We start from the raw sequence: 13577 nt of genomic DNA on the forward strand, positions 1-13577 counted from the left end.
ATATGTAAAACTAAAGTAGATCACTCTGGAAGTACCTTCAATTCCAAAGTCGAATTTGTACACATTTTACTTTTTAAAGGCAGTCTGAAAGGTAGGGCTGTCTTTTAAAAATGACGTTAGGCAACACAGCTGTGCACATTCCAGTGCAGGAAACCTACTGGACCACTAAACCTCCCAGCTCTATTATATACTAGTGACTTATAGGTGGTTTGAATCCCTGTTGCCCTTTTATATATTAGGGACTTACAGGAGCCTGTGATTGCCAAATGTAGTTGTACAATATTACCATATACCTTTTGATCAGGGCACTGGGCCTCTTTAGCAGAGCCCAGGGCACAGTTAGGGACAGTTACCCCCAGTATAAGTTAGAAAAAATGGGGGTGAGCATGCTAAAAGGATGACTTACTCACACTAAAGGTTCACATCTGTATGTCAGCCACAGTGATATGTGTATTAAAAAGGTTACCCCAGGGCCTCAGCCTTACTCTTTATGATTCTCTTTCTTGAAATGTGCCCAGCCCTCTTTCCAATGACCACTCTCTGAATTAAAGAGCATCCTTTGAAGTATGCTGATGAGCCTGGCTCTCCCTTCTTCCAGTGCATCCCACCCAGGGCCCAGGATGCATCAAGTCACAAATCTCTCTAGGGTGGGAGAAGGAGGATTCCTCTGCCTCTTCCTGCTCCTCCAGTCAGCCCTGGGTCTCTCAACCTGAAACCCAGATTCTTCCATGTATGGTACCATTCACAGGCATACATGCACCCAACATGTGCCTATAATACAAACAAGTCCCCGAAGCAAGGGGAGGGAGCGACACTTGAGCCCCCTCCCCCCCCAATCCGTCAAGGGGCCCCCTTTCAACATAAGGCCAATGAATTTCTGTAAGATATAGGAGACTCAGGCCCTTCTTCATATTTTGTAAGGGAGCCCATCAATTTATATTATATTGCAGAACACACACACTGCACAGCAATATATCTTCAATGTACTGTACTATTCACAGACACATACACCCACCACATGCACTGCACATCACTACATACTACCCAAGGGTATGTTAAGCACACAGCAGTGGACCTTTACATAAGTAAGACTGTAGGCCGCACTCCAGTGACACAGGTAAAAAGGCCAGTTCACTTCTACTGATTGGAATGCTGCACACACAGCACTCATGTATACTTAACTCCTGGAAAAGACAGTAGCCATTCAATGCTATTAGGGTAATGTTCTGGGCACCCCTAGAAGTCCAAAGAAACTGTAATCAGTGGTATCAGACATATACAGACCTATGTGTTGGTGCTCAAGCATGATCAGTATTCACCCATGGCAATAAAAATCAGCACCAGCATTCCAGGCATCATTGTAGGTGGGGGCACTCAGGGCAGGGGTTCACGTTCATCATCATGTGAGGGACTTCTTTAACAAAAAACAGAAATTCTGTTAGTTGGGAAATCAGCCGAACTTATGGTCTTCCCCCTGGTGGCAAGACCTTTTAAGAGATATTTGATCCCTTGCTGTAGGCTAAATAGGTTGTGAAGATCTTGGAAATGAGGCTGTACGAGGAACTGAGACTTGACTATCAAATCAGCACTGTGACTGGCTGCTGCATTGGCATGCTGATGTGCCCAAGGAAGATTCCTTGGCTCTTACCTGTGTCCACTCAAAAAAACAATCAATCAAACAGGATTTCTAAAGCGTGACTAATCACCCTCGAGGATAGCCATTCTTGCTGGTCTCAGCAGCTCTTTCAAATAGCCAGGTCTTGAGGGTTCTACAGAATTCTGCATGAGGGTTGATGGTCTGGAGATGCTTGGGGAGGCTGTTCTTGGTTTTTGCTGCTATGTGGGAGAAGGCATGTCTTCCACTTCTGCTTCAGTGGATACATGGAGTGTGGGAAAGCGATAGGGAGCTGGAGCATAGTCTTCTTGATGGTTGGTGGAAATTCAGCTGGTGGTTAATGTAGGTGGGTGCTTGGCTGTGTAGAGCTTTGTCTTCATGGGTTAGCAGCTTGAATATGCACCTCTTGTACATGGGGAGCCTGTGGAGTTACCTGAGGTATGGTGTGATGTGGGATTTTCAGGGACGCTCAAGGATGAGTCTGGCTGCGGTGTTCTATATGGTCTGAAGTCTATGTAGGAGTTGCAAGGAGATTCCAACATTGGGAGCATTGCTGTAGTCTATTCGACTGGTGATGAGGGCCTGTGCCGGGCTGCATCTCATGTGTGGGGTTAGCGACTTGAAGATCCTATGTAGCATGCCCAGAGTGAAGAAGCAGGCTGTAGAGGCAGTGGTAAACTGTGATTGCATGGTGAACCTATTGTCAATGATGATTCTGAGGTTTCTGGCATATTCAAAGAAAGTGGGTGTGGGTTATAGTTCTGAAGGCCACCAGGAGTTGTTCCAGGTGTTGCTGCTCTTGATGAAGATCAGAACTTCAGTCTTATCTGCAGGCAGTTTTCTTTCATCCAGTCAGTGAAGCTTGTCATGCATCTATGGATGTTGGTTTTGGTGGGTGGTCATCGGTGAGCGAGAGGATGAGCTGCGTGTCGTCTCCTTAGGAGATTATGTTGAGGCTGTGGGATCTGACGATGTTGGCTAGCGGGGTCATATGCGTTATGAGGAAGGATGTGATCCATCTGAGTGCGTCCCCTTAGTTGCTGATGTGGTGGATTCTTTTGATCAGGTGTGGTGGGATATGGTCTCGAAGACTGCTGAGAGGTTGAGAAGGATCAGGGCAGCTGTTTCTCCTCAGTCAAGGTGGGTACAAATGTCATTTGTGGCTGTCATCAGGGTGGTCTTGGTGCCATGATTGCTGTGGAAGCCAGGTTGGAAAGCGTAGAGTAGCTGCTTCTGCTCCAGGTAGGTTATGAGTTACTGATATTTTCCAGTACCCCAGCTGGGAAAGTTAGCAGGGAGATTGGCTGAGAGTTTGAGTACGCTGGGGTCCGTGGTGTTTTTTTTTTTTGAGTAGTGGTTTCACTTCAGCATGTTTCCAAGCATGGCGGAAGGTTGCAGTGTAGATGAAGGTGTTAAGAGTGGTAAGTTCCTGGTCAATTCTTTGGTTTCCAGGATTGAAGATGTGGTTCAGGCAGGAGGTGTAGGGGTTCCCAAGTGGATGGATTTCATGATGCAGATGGTGTCCTCAGTGGAAAGAAGGTTCCAGGTGGTTAACTTGTGGTTGATGTTGGTTCTGGAGGTGGTGACTGTCGAAGTCCGTAGGTGTAGGTTGAGGGTCAAAAGTACTGTGTATGGTTGCAATCTTGTGAAAAAAGAATTGTTGAGTTTGTTGCACAGCTCCTGTGAGGGTGTGATGTCATATTTTACTATCCGCTGGGCTGGAGAATTGCTTAGTGCTGTTAAAAAGTTCCTTGTTGTTGTTGCTCTTAGTTTTGATATGCATGGTTAATGCTGTGTTCTTTGTTGCTCTCAGCAGGCAGTGTTAGAGGTTGAGGGCGGTCTTGAAATCTGCCCTGATGGCGGTGTCTTTGCTGGAATGCCACTTCCTCTCAAGCGGTTTGTTGTTTTGTCTAGCAGTTCTTAGTTCAAGGTGTACCATCTAACCTTTTTGAAGGATTTTCTATGGAAGCTGCTTTTGACAGGAACGAGGCTGTCAGTGCACTTTGTGATCCAGGCGTTAAACTTCTTTACTCCTTGTTTGAGCTCAATGGCAGGACTGGAGGTCTTGAGGGCATCAGTCCGCTTGGCCTCTAAACTTTGCTCCATGCCTTGTAGTGGGTGCTTGATGTCTTGGGGGTGTCAGTGAGGGGCCTGGAGATGTTGAAGTGGATGATGGAGTGGTCAGTGCAAGTGAGTTCATTTATGTGGCTGTATGTGAAGCAGCTGCTGGAGATTAAGATGGGGTCCAGCGCATGTCCTGCAGTGTGAGTAGGGTCATGGATGATCTGGGTTAATCCGAGGTAACTCGGACTGTCAAGGAGGTGTGCAGTATTGTTGTTAAGGTCGTCGATGTGGAATTTAAGGTCACCAAAGAAGATGTAATCTTTGGATTCTAAGGCTTGGGGCATGATGAAGTCTGCAATGGTGTTGCATAAGTTGGCGCACTGGCCTGAGTGTTGATATGCTAGGGTACCTCTGATAGCAGTCTTGTCATTCATGCAGAGCATGAAGTTGAGGTGCTCCATGGGGGTGGTAGAGTTGTTGGTGGAGGTGTTGCACTTTATGGTTTGTTTGTCGATTATGGCTGTTCCTCCTCCTGGCTAGCTGGTGAAAGCTATGCGAGTTATTTTATATCCATCAGGTATTGTTGTAGCAATGTCTGGGAGCACATGTGTTTGAGCCAGGTTTCGATGAGGAAGAGTATGTTGGTTGTGAGGGTAGTGATGAAGTCCCATAGTTTGGTGGAGTGCTTGCACATTGAGCACGCGGTGAGGAGCAGGAAGTAGATTTTGTGTGTTGCTTCTAGCGCATTGTGGTGAGAGTTTTGTGTGGTGCTGTGCGGCATGACAGTAGCTGTGCAGGACAAGGTACAGCTGGTGTAGAACATCCAAATCATTGATTACAGTGTGATGTGGCAACAGCATTCACTGGGTCATCAGGTGTTTAGGGTGAGGAGAGCGGCAGCGTCAGATCTCTGGGTGGGTCAGGGACCAGGGCTCCTGGTACAGACAGGCTTGCATTTGGAACGCCTATGGAGCACCTGTGGCACGACCGCTCTAAGGCCCCCGTTACTTATGTCCTGGTAGAAGGGAGGGACGCTGGATGGTAGTGGGTGAGGCTAGGCGGGAAATAACAGGTGGCAGGCAGGAGCAGTAATGAGGGAAAAAGCAAGGATAAAGCAGTGTGACCTAGAGAAAAGCAAGGAGAAGGCACACAAAAAGTGGAAGAAAAGCAAGGAGAAAACAGTGAAAATATGGGAAAAGCAAAGAGAAGGTGCACAAAAAATGAAGGTAAAAGCAATGAGTACACAGAAGCAAGAGTGATGCGGCAGCAAGTGGAGCGCTGGGCACTGTCCCGGAATTAATCAAATTGCACCTGCACTATGGAACTATAGAAGCTAAGACCTCAATCAATAGACTCCAAATGATCCAGAACAGGGCTGCAGGTCTTCGGTCCCCGCAGTGCTGAGGCCGCCCTGTTTGCGATTAGGCTCCAATCGGAGAAATCATGGTGTATAGATTATATAATGGAGCCGGATTCGCTTGTTATTCACTGGAAGAAATAGTGGATCAAAGGTATGGGGATCCCAACCGTGAGAAAAAGTTTGTATTAATATATTAATTAAGTGAAACTGGGTAAGGGAAGTGAATGTGATATGGACTTAATCTCATTCACTGTTTAACAGCTTTTGAGCAGCACTGGAATGAAGTGAAAACTAAGATAAGAAGGCCATCTGTAATTTCAACGCATTAATGAGGCAGGAATACAAGGAAGAGCTGTAGTGCACTTTTAAATGGAAATACAGAGACACTGCTTTGAATAAGGAAAAGTATGAACACGCTTATTGAGCACTTTGAAAGTACGATAATGACACTGCAAAGGAAACAAAGAAGTGCAATTTTGATAATGTATAAGTGGCAATAGCATGAAGAAAATTATATTTAAAGTGTACTTTGGAATAGGAGTTAAGAAAAAGACACTAGCAGGCGAAGTTAAATTATTGCACTCAATTCTAATGCGCTACTAATGAAAAGATTGCAAAGAGACTATGACTTTAAGGACACATGATTAATGGGTGGTCGGTTTTATCACGTGGTCATTTTCAAATTGGATAACTATGCACCTATGATTAAGGCTGTTGTTGAATGGGTCAGGAAAGAATACTGTTTTTTTTTGCAATTTGAATGTGGTGAATAAAGTCCCTCATATTGCTGTGAACCAAAGCGTACGGCGCATCTCTCCATGTGTAGAATTTCGTTTGGAGATATATATATATATATATACACATACATATAGCTAGAGAGAGAGAAGAGAAATAACTCCTTTCTTCTGTAAAGTTGCGTACATATCTTGATTTTGTCGTTGAAAATTCACGCCTACGTTTTTACATTTACACACAGCTAAGTGCTGAATGAACTACTACTCACTCAGTGCTTAATTTGAGCTGGTGGTTTCCGGTGGAGGGGAACCAGTACATATTTTTGAGGGCCTTCAGTTATGTTTTGGCATTAGGCATTTACTGCGAGGAAAGGACTCGTGGGAAAGACGGAGGAAGAAAAAATCGGATAGGCGTCACAAAAGGAGAAAACTGCAAGAGTGAGCTGAAGGGGTAGGGAGTGGCTGTAAATGGATGAAAGAGGCCCCAGATGGCTTCAGGATTACGCTGCCTTAGTATTCTGTGCTGGCACATTTAATTGCTGCAACCGCGTCTTTCAGAGCAAAGCTGTGGGCATCGGCACTTTTTTTATTTACAAATTAAGCACTGTACTCACTTATGACATCAAAATAATTCTCTGCGCTCTGGCTGCTGTCTAGTGGTTAGCAATATTGCCTTAACCAAGGAGGGATGTAGTTAAATCAGAGATTTTAAATGCCCGGTGTTACGCGTTCAGTATCTTTCCCAGTCTTACTTCTTTCTTTTCATGTTTGGCTGCGCAGTATTGGTGCGACAGCAAAACTATGAGTCCCATAATCCCAAAAACAAAGGCAGAATGGAATTTGAGAAACCTCCTAATCCTAATTTTCCCACTTTAAACACCTTGCATCGACATTAACTGAAAACCTATACCATACTCCTTACCTTAGCAAGCGGGGTGGAGAAAGCTGCCAATGCTCGGTGCTTTAGGCGAAAAAAGCACAGATGCCGATCATATCCGGTGACGATAGTGCGGAATGACTATACACCATTGATGTAATTTAGGGGTCGCCAGAGATCATAGCTGAGACCCCTAGCTTGCCTTTTGCTACGCCGGCACTACCTTTGCGACCTCTGGTGGCAAATTCACAGCCAGAACTCTCATTGTTTTTACACTAACAATTAATAATATTGTGACTATATCACTATTAGTGTAACAAAAGTGGAGTATAATCAGCCAAAATATGCCATTCTATGGAAGCTGCGGTGAGTAAAGCATACTTTTAAATGTATGTTGTGCATGCTTGGGCATGAGTGTGTTTTTATATGAGTAGAGGTGAAACTGCGTGTGATGTCACGTCCGCTACTCCTGGCATTTAGGTGAATTGACGTCCTTGCTATACACAGGTGCAGCCAGTGATTAATTTGTGCTTGTTGGTTTCGGTGGGGAGCAGCAGCACTTATTTTTGAGAGACAGCACCTCCTTTTTTTGCCTCAAACATTTACTGCAAGCAAAAGACATGTATGCGAAAGACGGAGGAAGAGAAAAACGAGAAAGCGTGACAATGGGAGAAAACAGAAAGCTAGAAGAGAGAGTTGAAGGGGCAGGGAGTGGCTTTAAATTGACTGAAGAGGCCCGAGATGGCTTCAGGATTAATTGCCTCAGTGTTCGTGTTCACACATTTAATTGCAGCAGCCGTATGTTTAAGAGGAGGGCTTTGGGCACCAGCACGTTTATATTTACAAATTAAGCACTGGGTGCAGCAAATAAACAGGCACAGTCCGGGGAGTGAGTAGTTTTGAGGTGCAGAGGGTTTGCTATTGATCGGAATGAAAACTGTTGAAGGCGCTACAGCTACTTTTCTTTTGTAGATCCGGTGGAGCGCCATGCCCACATTATCTTTACCAGACTCTAAGCTTCGTAGCTCTTGCTTTATCTGGAGGTTTTTTCTTTTTTTAAAGAGTTTAGGTAATAGGTGTGCATTGGACTGCAGCTTTGAGAGTGGGTACAGCTTAGGACGCTGCTGGAGCTTGCACCATGAAGACCCTCATAGCGGAGGGTCTTAACGTCTACGACACAAACCTGTGACGCTGATTTTCATTTTGCTGGGCAATGATGGTTTTAGAACTCCCTGTTAGAAATAAATCGGTTAAAGTCGTCACTGGGATGAGAGCATTTGCGCTTGAAATGAATTATCTATACTCTCACCACTGACCAGCCACCATTAAGATCTGAGAACCTTCAAGAAAGGACAGAAAAATTATTTATAAAAACAATGCTGTGAATCGATGTTAATCCGCCTCTTTTTGCTTTTGTCAACTGCAACTTGTGTTCGGTGTCTGTATCACTCCTTTTAACACTGCGACTAGAGTCTGTTACAATATGCAAACGAGTGTTGGGAAAGTGGGTATTATCTCTCAAATCATAGAAATGCACTGCATTTATAGTTTACATTTGTACAAAGTATTATATAAGTAGAGCTCCCGGTTTTATGGTATTTTTTTTTAAACATTTCCGTCTGTACTTATCCATATTTTTTTGTTTTGTTAATTTTGTCTGTATTTATCCATATTTATTTGTGTCTCAAGCAAAAGAAGAGGCTACAACTAGTATTTTTTCACAGTTCTTCAACTAGACAATACACACTTGCACTCAGTAGTTATAGGTTTATATATATTTAAATATATGCCAAATTAAGTAAACACAATACATTCACCTGAAAACTTTGCTATTGTAGTATAAGCACATGTGCATTTCAAGAGACTTTGCAGACATTGAAGCTCACACTTCTCTGCACTGCCTTGAAACTCAGATTTTTATTGTCTCAATAGTGTGGGGCAATGGTGAGCAAAAGGTCTTTTGTATTGTCACTATAAGCGGTGAGGTGAGCTATCCTTTGCTCTTGATTCACACAGTGTGAATCGGGAGCAAAGGATAGCTCACCTATCCATTACTGACAACAATACAGTAGTATCTTACGGTTTATATGTATAAATACAGACAAAGGAAAAATAGATTTCTGTCTGTATTTGTGTAAAAATCAATTTAAACAGAAAACCGGGAGTCCTAAATATAAGACTATTTCACACGCAGCATAAATTATGTGTTTTACAGCGCACTCTTTTTCTTTTGGATCCTTTACTAAACCAGCAATGAATGGTATAAGTATTTTTTTGTAGTACTTCTATCCTCCTGCAGGGCTCACAGCACTTTCTAGTCGGTAATCATGCACTCATATATTGAAAGGGCTTGCTTCGAGAATAACTGTTGCATCTACCCTCCATCAGACCATGACAAGCGCTCATCGCATCCATATGTAAGACACCAGATCTTGTGGAGCACACAATAGGGATCAGTGGTTTTCATTCGTAATGCTATGGGGTTACTCTCTACTTATCCTTTCCATTTGAGGCAAGCAAAGCACAATACCTTAAAAGTCTTCATCTATGGCATTGGTAACCCCTCCTAAGGACCGGACTGGGGAACCAAGAGCAGTCTTGGCAAAAATCCTCAAACCAGCTCCGTTCCTTCGTCTCCTAGTGCAATCTTTCTATTAATTCACTGCTTCTGTCCTTTCTTTTCTCTCTCTGATCACGTTCCTTAAACTGCAGTCCCCCTTTTTAGGGTCTAGCCTGCACTAGCACATGCATATTGATATCTAGACACTGTTGTAGTTAGAAAAGGACTTGGAGCCCGCTCGTGGCTTACCATTTGTTGGCGTGCGTGGCACTCTTCTTTACAGCCTCGTAATTCGGCACTGGAGGCCATATCATCATTTCTGTTCCCGTCTGTGGAGCAGGGACTAAGCACTGATTAATTCAACTTAATCAGTGCCAGTCCCTGCTCCTGACGTGGTTGAAGTACTATTTTCTTCTTTTAACTTCTAGTGCCCTGCAAACAGAAGGCACATGACTAGCAAAAACGTGCCCAGCAGGATAAAAAAACCTGCAAAATTGTATTTTCTATAGGTAACTTTTTTATTTTGCCAAGTGTTCTTTTCTGACTTTACACTTGTGTTTTGTGATTTTACCTTCTAGTGCCCTGCAAACTGAAGGTGCATGACACGAAAGGACAAAAAAACTGGACAAAAAAAATGAAAAGTTGAATTTTCTACAGTTAACTTATTTTTATTTTTCCAAGTCTTCTTCTCACTTTGCACTCGTTTTCTTTTTGCTTGTGTGCACTGTTCTCAAAAGGTGACTGTTATCTTGTTCTAAAATATTTCAAATCAAAATTGTATCACATGTGTAATTTTTGAAACTATACTTAACAACATTATCTTGCAGTATGCCCCAATTCACTCCACTCCAATCCAAACCAATCCACTATCGTCCACCACACTTCAATCTTCCAACCCACCCCATCTGCCCAACTCTAATCCAAAAAAACTGCCCACTCAGTACAGCAATCCAAAAAAATCTGCCCCACTCCAATCCATACAACCTGCCCCACTCTAACCCAAAACAATCTGCCCCATTCCAATCAGTTACACTCCACTCCAACCTGCCAAACTCCAGTCCACTCCATCTCAATCCACCACACTCCAATCCTCCCAATTCTACCACTATAACCTGCCCCACTCCAATCCAAAACAATCTGCCCCACTCCTATTAAAACAAACTGCACCACTCTAATACAGCAATCCAAAACAATCTGCCCACTCCAGTCCCCCAAACCTGCCCCACTCTTATCCAAAGAAATCTACCCCAGTCCAACCCGCCACACTCCAGTCCAATCCACCCCACTCCATCCCAATTCACCACACTCCAATACTCCCAATGCTACCACTCTAATCTGCCCCACTCCAATCCAAAACAATCTGCTCCACTCTAATGAAACTGCCCTACTCTAATCCAAAAAACATCTCTGCCTCAATCCAACACAGCAATCCAAAACAATATTTCCCACTCCATCCACAAAAATATGCCACACCCCAATCCAAAACAATCTGCCCCACTCCAGTCCAAAACAGTCTGCTCCACTCCAATCTGTCCCACTCTGATCCAAAAGAATCTGCCTACTCCATTCCAAAACAGTCTGCCCGCTTCAATCCAAAACTATCTGCCCCACTCCAATCCAAAACAATATGCATCACTCCAGTGTGCCCTACTACAATCCAAAAAATCTGACCCACTAAAAATCCAAGTCAATATGCCCAGCCACAATCCATAACAATCTACCCCTCTCCAATCTGTCCCACTACAAATCCAAAACAATCTGCTACAGTCCAAAACAATCTAACCAGTCCAATCCAAAACAATCTAAACCATTCCAACCTGCCCATTCCAATTCCAAACAATCTGCCCCAATCCAAAACAATCTGCCCCACTCCAAACTGTCCCACTACAATCCAAAACAATCTGCCCAGTCCCCAAACAACCTAAACCACTTCAACCTGCACACTCCAATTCCAAACAGTCTGCCCCACTCTGATCTGCCCCACTCCAATCTGTCCCACTCCATTCCAAACCAATCTGTGCCACTCCAGTCTGAAATAATCTTCCCCACTTCATGTCCCCCACCACAATCCAATCTATCCCAGTACAGTCCACCTCACCACACCCCACCCCAATCTGCCTCACTTGAGTCTGCCCCACTGCAGTCCAAAATAATCTATCCTATCCACTAAAAAAAACAACTGCCCACTCCAATCCAAAACAATATGCACCACTCCAGTCTGCCCCACTACAATCCCAAAAAATCTGCCCCACTCCAATCCAAAAAACTCTGCTGACGCCAGTCCAAAGCAATTTGCCCCATTCCAATTTGCCCCACTCTAATCCAAAATAATCTTTCCCACTCTAATACAATCTGCCCCTCTCCACTCCAATCCACCCAACTCCAATCCAGTCCACCTCAGTCTAATCTGCCTCATTTCAATCTGCCCTACTCCAATCTGCTCCCATCCAAAACAATCTGCGCCACTCCAATCCAAAACAACCTGCCCCACTCCATTCCAAAACAATCTGCCCAATCCAAAATAATCTGCCCCACTCCATTCCAATGCATTCTGCCCTACTCCAATACAATTTGGCCCACTCTAATCTGTCCCACTCCAAGCCCCCTGCATTCCAATTCGCCCCACTCCAGTCCACTCCAGTCCCCCACCACAATCTACCTCGATCCAATCTGCCCTAATAGAAAAAATTTGCCACACTCTAGTCCAACAAAAATCTGCCTAGCACATTCCAAATCAGTCTGCCCCTCTTCAACCCAAAACAATCTGTCCCACTCCAATTAAAAATAGTATGCCCCACTCCAATCTGTCCCTGTACAAACCAAAACAATCTGTCCCATTCCAATCTGCCCCACATCAGTCCAAAACAATCTGCCCCACTCCAACTTGCCCTACTTCAATCCAAAGCAATCTGCCCCACTCCAATTCCCCCATCCAATCCAATCTGCCCCACTCAAATCCAGTCCACCTCATCCCAATCTACCCCACTTCAATCTGCCCCACTTTAATCCAAAACAATCTGCCCCATGCCAATTCAAAACAATATGCCCACTCCAATCTGTATGAGTACAAACCAAAACAATCTGCCCCACTCCAACCTGCTCCAATCCAAAACAATCTGCCACTGCAACCCAAAGCAATATGCCCCATTCCAATCCAAAACAGTTTGCCCCACTCCAATCTGCCCCATTCCAATCCAAAACTATCTGCCCGCTCCACTCCAAAGCAATATGCGCCACACCAATCTACCCCAATCCAAAACAATCTGCCCCACTCCATTCCAAAATAAACTGCCCAACTGTAATCCAAAACAATCTGCCTCACTCCAATGATCCCCCAGTTCATTCCAATTTGCTCAATCCAGTCTGGCCCACTCCGATCCACCCAACTCCAATCTGCCTAACTCCAATCCAAAACAATCTGCCCACTCCATTCCAAAACGGTCTGCCCCTCTTCAGTCCAAAACAATCTGCCTACTCCTATCCAAAACTGTCTGTCCCTCTTCAATCCAAAACAATCTGGCCCACTACAATCCAAAACAATCTGTCCCACTGCAATCTTTCCCAGTACAAACCAAACCAATCTGCCCCACTCTAACCCAAAACAATCTGCCCCACTCCAATCCAAATCAATCTACCCCACTCTAATCTCAATCTGCTCCTATCCAAAACAATCTGCTGCCTCCAGTCTGAAACAGTCCACCTAGCATCCCCCACCCCAATCTGCCCCAGTGCAATCCAGTCCACCTCACTCCAATCCGCCCCACTTCAATCTGCCCCACTCCAATCCAAAACAATCTGGAATGGCTGGTAATAACATGTGCAATGGGTGTCGCCCTTCCACCCCCGGGGTGAGAAACCAAAGGATTAGAAGAAACGCTGAGCAGCTAGCAATAAATTGTGCTTGCTGGGAAAGCTGTCTAAATCTATTTTTTGTGGGGGGAGGGGCAGCCCTATGGTCCATATGCCCTGCATGTGTTGGCTGGGCGTGGAAACCACTGACCTGCAGGTATAAGCCAGGGCACTGATAAGACACTGGTGAGTGTGGTGTGTGTGTCAGTCACTGCCAGGAATAGATGTCTTGTTTTGGGTGGATGGCCCAGGGCGTGGTTAAAAGATCTCTGTTAATCTAAATGGCGGGGGTGGGGCAGGCCATTTGGAGCAATGGAGGAGGGGGTGTGACAGTGAACTGTTGCTCCTTCTCTTCCACCCAGCAACCCCTATTGATTATCTTTTGATAGGTGCTAGGGCCTGAGGGGAGGAGTACAGTAGCTTTCTTCTAGTTTAAGCTACCGAGTTCGTGTGTGTGCCGTTGTTGTAGCAGTCCCGTCACCAGGCCTCGAGAACAAGAAGGCAGGTGAGTCTAAAAA

At 44.7% G+C, this 13577-nt stretch overlaps 1 long non-coding RNA gene across 1 annotated transcript in view; it reads right to left on the reverse strand.

The window, feature by feature from the left end:
• Positions 1–7005, reverse strand: part of LOC138247341 (uncharacterized) — a 45569-nt gene extending 38564 nt beyond the window's left edge. The window contains exon 1 of the long non-coding RNA XR_011194453.1: positions 6696–7005. This is a non-coding gene — a long non-coding RNA (uncharacterized lncRNA). The remainder of the gene's footprint in view (positions 1–6695) is intronic.
• Between the last annotated feature and the right edge of the window lie 6572 nt (positions 7006–13577).

The sequence above is a fragment of the Pleurodeles waltl genome, chromosome 7, assembly GCF_031143425.1.
Source record: "Pleurodeles waltl isolate 20211129_DDA chromosome 7, aPleWal1.hap1.20221129, whole genome shotgun sequence".
Taxonomy (NCBI): domain Eukaryota; kingdom Metazoa; phylum Chordata; class Amphibia; order Caudata; family Salamandridae; genus Pleurodeles; species Pleurodeles waltl.